General features: G+C 42.6%; 1 pseudogene; it reads right to left on the minus strand.

Annotated features, from left to right (window-relative positions):
* Positions 1-1,131: 1,131 nt before the first annotated feature.
* LOC143410612 (C-Maf-inducing protein pseudogene) lies at positions 1,132-7,099 on the minus strand (annotated as a pseudogene).
* Between the last annotated feature and the right edge of the window lie 676 nt (positions 7,100-7,775).

Genomic DNA, 7,775 nt, shown 5'->3' on the forward strand with positions numbered 1-7,775 from the left:
CATCTTTGCTGCAGTGGTCACGTTGATAGGGGTGGCTGGGCAGTCAGGCTGGCAGGGGCGAAGGATCTCTCTTCTCCCAGGAGACCATGCAGAGGCGGGCATGCGTGAGGGCCATGGGGACAGGGACATGATGGCTGGGGAGGCCACAGGTCGCAAGTCCAGTAGGGGGACGGGGAGGGACAGCAAGGGCTGTGGGGGTTGGGAGCTGTGGGTGGGAGCAGCTCTTCTACCAGGGAGGGTGGGGGCTAGAGCCCCTTTCAAATCTGTGACAGGGGCCAGGAAAAGAACTCGGGCCTTAGAGGAGCAAGACTTGGTTACGGGGACCCCATTTCTTCCTCCTCCCCCGAGCCTGACCCCTACCCATAGGAAGCTGGAGATGTCTGGAAATCAGGAACACAGAGGCAGGGGGTGGGCAGGGAGCAGACAGACAGATGGGAGGGAGCATTAGCATACAGAATCCTTTACGAAAAAGCAATTAATTTTCCAAGGAGGATCTTTTTTTTTTTTGGCTTTTGTTTTCTTTTTCTTTTTTTTTTTTGTCTGTTTCCTTTAAAAAAAATAACAATACTACCACTAACCCAACAGCTGACTGGTTGTACAGTACTACACGCCAGGGCGTGGGGAGGGGTGAGACTTCATAAATAAGAGCAGGTCCCAGACCCGCAATTTGTCAACATTTCTTAAATAGGTGCATTATTTAAATCTTATGTACAACAAGAACCACTTTGCATAGCAATGGTGAGGACACAGGACGGTGCGATGACGGCAGGGGCGGATCCCACTCCGCTCGGGCCTCCAGGAGGAAAGCTTCCTGGGCTGGAGAGATGGCAGCGTCCCAGTTGACAGTGAGGTTCCCACATGGCATTAAACACAGAGGCAAAGAAAATCCACCAAGGGCCCCTGGCCGCCCCTTCCTGCCCCGCTGAAGCTCCTTTTGTTGCCAAAAAGTCCGCTTTAGATCAGGTCAAGGTTCTGATTATGAAGCTAAAAGAATTAGGAGGGGCGGGCGTGCTGTGGACCCCTCCCCCGCCCCAGGATCCCCCTCCACCCACAGCGGGTGGGACCCAGGACCTGCTGCCCTAGGCTATTAGTCAAGTGTCGCTGCGGCAACGTCCCTGCCACCGCGGAGCTTCACCAGGCTTCTGTGTAGCGGATGTCCACCTCCTTCAGATTAGGAAGCTTGGCCTTTAGGTCCTATTAAGTGTCGGCCGAGAGCTTGGTGCTGTTCATGTTCAAACTTCAGAGACTCTTCATGGAGCTGAGGGCCAGCAGGCCAGCGTCGGTGACCGGGGTCTCGCACAGGTTCGGCACCTGGAGCATGGTGAGGTGTTCCGACAGGAGCCGCAGGCCGGCCTCTCCAAACTGAGTGGGCCACAGGTTCAGCTGCTTGAGAGAAGGCAGTTTGATGAGGTGCTCAGCGCAGGCACTGGTTACGTTGGTGGAGGCAAACCGAGGTTCTCCAGGTTTCCAAAGGAGCCCGAGCTCAGCAAGCGAGCCAGGTCAGCGTCCGTGGACTTGGAGGGCAGCGTCAGTCTGGTGGGCCCGCCTTTCCTTTGCAGCTCCTTCAGTTCCCGCTGCCGGTCACACAGCTGCCCACCTCCGTGCTCTTCAGCGTGGAGATGATCTGCAGCTGCGTGTCGTTGTTGTCGATGATGCTGTACTCCAGCATCAAGCACAGGATCTCCACCATGGTCTGGTTTCCCCTCAGCGCCAGGAGCATGCAGGGGTCCAGCTTGTTTTCCTCCAGGGAGAGCAGAAACTTTTTGGTCTTGTAACAGGAGCCCATGAGGATGTGCACCATGCTGGCAAACAGCTCCCCATCATCGTCACAGGCCACCCCTCCGGGGCTGTAGAGCTGAAACCAGCCGTCCTTGCCAGCCCGCACGCTGAGCAGGCAGGAATGCACCTGTTGCCTCAGGTCTTCGGCAAACCTCTGAATCACCTACTTCAGCTCCTTGGTGAACTTCTCGTGCGCAAGCGCTTCTTTGGGGAATGGAATGGGTTGAAGCAAGCTGGCCAGAGGCGGTCTCCAGTCATCGTAGTCCGACAGCAGCTTGAGGATCTTGACAGCAGCCAAGCATGAGGTCAGCCTGGGGGCCTAGCTCGATGCTCATGGTGCTGCAGGCGGGGCTGACCATGAGGTAGTCGATGAGGCTGGGCTCGCTGTCGTTGTCCGCGCTGGCAGTCAGGGCTGGCTTGGCAGTGCTGGTGCGTCCCACCTCCACGTGGATCTCACTGGAGGCCACGACCACCGACTTGAGCCATGCCTCAGACAGCGTGGCTTCCTGAGACACCAGGTCCGGGCTGGGATGCAGAAGGCGCAGAGGTAAGGTGGGCTTTCGGTCGCAGGGCTGCTGACAGCCGTTCCGGATCTCCTTCAGGCTGGGGGAGTTGTCGCGGCTGTTGATGAATTCTTCGTAGCAGGAGTAGATGGCAGCCAGGCACACGGCCACCAGGTTGGGCAGGACCCAGGGGTGGGGACAGTGCCCTGTGGGGCCGTGCATGCTCTGAATAAACTTCTTCACCACTTCCATCCCCGCGTTGAGTTCGTTCAAGGAAAGAGCCTCAGTCGAGGGCACTTCCCAAAGTCCATGTTATGCTTGAGGATTCTCTGGACCACGGGGGTGAACACCTCGATGACCACCATGGACCGGGGGCGCTGTCTCAATTGCCACCCAATAATCCATTCAGATTATTAATCCATTAAATTGATTGATACATTGATTAGGTTACAGCTGTCACAATCTAATCCTTTTTACTCTTAGCATTACTGCATTGTGTCATACATGAGCTTTTCATGGGATATCTCATATGCAAACCATAATATGAGAAGAAGAGAGGATTAGTGTAATTAAAAAGCCATCAGTGATATACTTCACATCAAAGAAGGTTTGGATATTTTCTATATTCTCCTTGAAGACAGGAAAGACTATACTAAAATAAAATCTTAAGGAAAGTTCTATGCTTTAATTTTGGATGGAAAAGAAAACCATAAAATAATATTTTCATATCCTGAAGAAGAAGAAAAAGTGGGACAAGGAGCAAATTAGTATTTACATATCATCAATTCCAAACAATGGACTTTATATACACTATCTCCTTTCCTTATTCACCAAATTTCTAAGGGAAATTTATTATGATCCTCAATATATAGATAAAAGGAATTTGCATCCTTGTAAGTTCATCTGGATGGTAAGGTCAAAAGTTGCATCAATTTCTAATTTCTTTTTTTCCTACTACAAAATAAGTTTTACCGACCTCTATATCTTCCATTCTTCCATGTATATCCTAAAAACACAAATATTAGTGTTGGAAACTGGCAAATTGGTAAACTCTTTTTTTTTTCTGGGAAGACAATAAAATTAATCTGAGATACCTCTTCATTTCCTGAAAGCAAAAAAAGAAAAGAAAAAGAAATAAGCAAACAAAAGTAGAAATTGAGATTAATAATGGAAAAATACCCTGCTGGCTGAGCCTTGTGAAATCAGGAGATCATATTCTACCAACTTTTTAAACATTCTCTCTCTCTCTCTCTCTCTCTCTCTCTCTCTCTCTCGTTGGGAGTGACAAAATAATTCTATATGGTATACTGGCATCACACTACTTAACTGAATAGAGAATCCCACAATCCCACATTTGGCAGGTAAACCTGTGTTACCAATTAGCAGTAATCTTAGAAATGCAGACACAGGCTCCCTAAAACCCCAGAATGAATTCCAGAAGATGCAAAACACCATATCCAATGACAATGTCACAAGCAGGGACCACAGCTTCTTTTTGGATTCTGTGGTCCAATTGCATTTAGACAAGTTCTTAGATGCATACAGATAAAGCTTAATCACAACAAAGTTTGATGAAAGTGTTCTTGCATTTAATGTTTCATGATGTGCCTGAAAAGCTGGGTGAGTAATAATTCACCATTTTTATTCAACTTAGAATAAATGGTTTAGAAGAATCCTTCCTGTATTTACATTGCAAACCCACCAAACCTAAGAAACATGACCAGAAAAAAATAGGGGTGAGAAAATTAGAATAATAGACTATGACTTGGATACAAAGTCAGGGATGGCTCTGTCCTGAGGAGAGGAGAGCTATTGAAACATGATGCGATAGACTCTGTCTTCTCACAGTGTTTCCCTATAATTTAGATGCTAACCTTTCTTCTAATAGCCTTTTAAGATATTTTAGTTGCAAGAAATACTGATTATATACAAAAATGTCAGTAGGAACATTGTTGCACATAATCCATGCATGCAGGTACTTTGGGGTCAGAACAGGATATAAGGAATTGAGTTAGGGGTCAGGTATACTATCCTTCTATCCTTTGCACCTTCCCTGAGCATCTGTCCCATGCCAGTTCCTTAGTTATAAGAGTTAAAACAATTAAAGATCTTTTAGAAAATAATTGATGTATTATGATAATCCAAAGTGAATGACATAATAAGAGACCAGAACAGAAATTTTATGAGTAAGGAGCAGAAAATAAATAAGATAAAATATCTATTCTGCCTGAAAAGTAGTGAGAAGCCTTAGGTATTTTGAAAAAGGAAATATGTAATATTGCAGAAAAAGTTTCCAGACAGCAAGAGAGCAATAGCTGATGTGCAGTAGATGGAATCACAGAGATCAATAACAGAGAAGGTAATTAGGAGTGAAAAATTCATCCCAAACACAAGCTGTTGACTTAGCAGATGTATTGTTTATGTATTTTTCAGATTCTAGTAGGCATCAGCTTAAAACAATCAACCATTAGTAGTTAAATCTATGCAAGAATTTTTGTCTATTTGGTCACTACTGAATTCTGCAGTGCTTAGGCAATTATCTGGCACATAGTAGCTATGAAATAAATATGCAAATATTTATAAATTGAACCTTTAAATTATTAACTAAACATTTATTAAGCACTTGCTATATACTGGGACTGAAACATATACTAGGTATGTTGCCAAATACACTAGATATTTGTCTTTTTGCCCAATATCAAGTTAAAGAAAAGTTGCAGCTATGATTTTTAACAACCTTTCTCAACTGGTTGAAAAATCTGCTAGAATATGACTGTATAATATGATAGCCACTAACTATGTGGGATTATTGAAATTTAAACCATATCTAGTCTAACTTGAGATGAGATGTGCTATAAATATAAGATGGATATCAGATTTGGAAGACTTGCTCCAAACAAAAATGATTCTAATAATAGTTCTTTGAAAATGTTTGCATTGAGTGTGTCTGAAACTATTTCAAAACTATTGTCTTAAGTACGTTATTAAAATGATTCACCTGGGCTGGGAATGTGGCTTAATGGTGAAGTGCTTGCCTTGCATGTATGAGGCACTGGGTTTGATCCTCAGCACCACATTAAAATAAATAGAGGGGAAGGGGGATAGGAAGGGCAGCAGAACAAAATAGACATTATTATTGCTGTATGTATATAGGTGACTGTATGACCAATGTGATTCTGCAACCAGTACAATCAGAAAAATGTGAAATTATATCCTAGTTGATTCAAATGTATGAATTGTTAAGATCATTGTACTGTCATGTGTAACTAATAAAAATATAACAATAATAAAATTCACCTTTTTCTTTTTATACTATATGGAGTTGCTAAAAATATAAGATCACATAAATAGCTAACTTTACATTTCTATTGGACAGTATCCTACTAAATATCAAGGACAGAGCTATTATTTTCAATGTATGGGTTGAAAATCTTCTATACATTTTTCTCACATATCATATTAATTTAGTCACAGACACTAGGGATGAGTCTGATAAACAATTTGAGTGACTTAAATAGATTTTTTAAGTGACAACTGTACACAGTGTTATAGGTGGTAACCTTTACTATGCTTGATGATTTACATATAGGTTAAAAAAAATCCCCAATCTTCCACAGAGCTTAAAATTCCTTGCTGACTCGAGAGAAAGTAAGCAGCTATCAAAAGCTTCTTCTGCAGACATTCAGATTTGACCTACAGCTCCAGTTTCTAAGTGGAACCAATTCCTTTGTGAAATTTCACTTCTTGGATGCAGGAAAATGGTGCAATGACCACAATGGCTGTATTTGTGAGTGAAGAGCTACGCTGCTAGTCAGAACTTTGTGACCTCCCAGTCATAAACCCGTGTATGTTTCAATTTAGGAAACTCTTTCCCGTCAGCCAACTTTGCTGCCAGAAACTCTTACAATACTGTTAGAAATGTGTGCAGTCACGTGAAATGGCAGTATTGTTAGATTTCAACTTGGAAATCCTTTGCATTATGGGACAAGGAAACAAACAGATGAGGAAGCAATTGGGGAGTTAGAGCATGAATACCAGGAGGGATGGTCAGCAGTGTTCTTCTAGGGTGGGAAAGTTATTGCAAAGCATTATTTAGGAAGAACAAGTTGAAGTTTAAGGAGCTGGTAGACACTAAGCATTAGCAAGAGAAGAGGAATCAGAAATCCAACTGAAGCATAAGATGAGAAAGAACTGGTAGACATGTCTTAAAACTGTCAGTGCAAAACTTGGGTTCACAGGCAGCCAGCACTCCATCTGAATTTCAGGTAGTGACTACAGATGTGCTTCAGTCATTAATACTATCTGCCAATATTTCCCATTCTCTTCAATTCCTGGCACATAATAGGATTTTATTTCCTGGCACTCTTGTGGTTCAATGGCAACATGTGATTAATTGTATCAAACAAATTGTGTGTATAAATCCTTTCTGAGGTAGAGCACTTCATTATCAATGAAAGCCTGTAAATGCTATGTGTATTTTAAGATCTATAACAATGTAACACTGAGTTGCATTGATTTCACTACCTTTGACATAATAAGTAGAAACTGACCAGAATTCGACTTCCCAAATAACATCCTTATTATAGGGCTATTTGACATAATAAAAATCTATTCAATAGAAAAAGCTATCTAATTAACCAGACTAAAATTAATCAACACACACAAGTGGACATACAAACACATCACTTTGGGCTAAAAGTAAAGGCGACTTGGTGATTTAACCTGTAGGCTTACTTTCCACAGCCCACAAAACAGTGGTACCTACTTTCCTGGTAAGTACAGGTGTTCTCTTTTGCACTGGTGGCTGCCTTCACCATTATGTACATGGAATTCAATATAAGCGTTTTCATCTGAATGACATCTAGAGTCTCAGGCTTTTTCATAAGTTAGGGGGAATGAGGAGACAGGAATTGTGTTTGCATGGGGAGCAAGAACCATCTAGCTATGGAAGCACAACCACACACACACACACACACACACACACACACACACATACATACATACACACACACCATGAGAACTTGTATTTGTGTCATTGGTTCCCTTAGAGTTGGTAATGCTTATTTTGTATGATTTCCCTTATAGTTGGTGTGGTGTGTTGATCCTATATATAATTTGTGAAATGCTAGCTTTGCCACCCTTCCATCTGGCAGACATTATACAATTATCAGATTAGATAATGCTCATGTGTTAGTGAGATGCTAGTCCATATCTGAGACAATGTCACATTTTAGATATTGTGCACACTAAAAGTACTTCCAGAGCTCTCTTTTTCCTCTGGCAAGATGACTTCCAAGGTCCAAGATAGTGACTGCTCCATCAGCTTTGGTATCTGATTGACCACAATGAAAGATTCCTACCATTAAAAATCAGCAAAATGTAAATAAAATGAAAGCGTATCATACCTGGTGTTGCTGATCTGGATTATAATCTTGGTTACACTATTTACTAGTTACATTACTGCAGGAAAACAAATTGCTGTCTCTGAAACTT

The sequence above is a fragment of the Callospermophilus lateralis genome, chromosome 11 (assembly GCF_048772815.1).
Source record: "Callospermophilus lateralis isolate mCalLat2 chromosome 11, mCalLat2.hap1, whole genome shotgun sequence".
In the NCBI taxonomy this organism is placed as follows: domain Eukaryota; kingdom Metazoa; phylum Chordata; class Mammalia; order Rodentia; family Sciuridae; genus Callospermophilus; species Callospermophilus lateralis.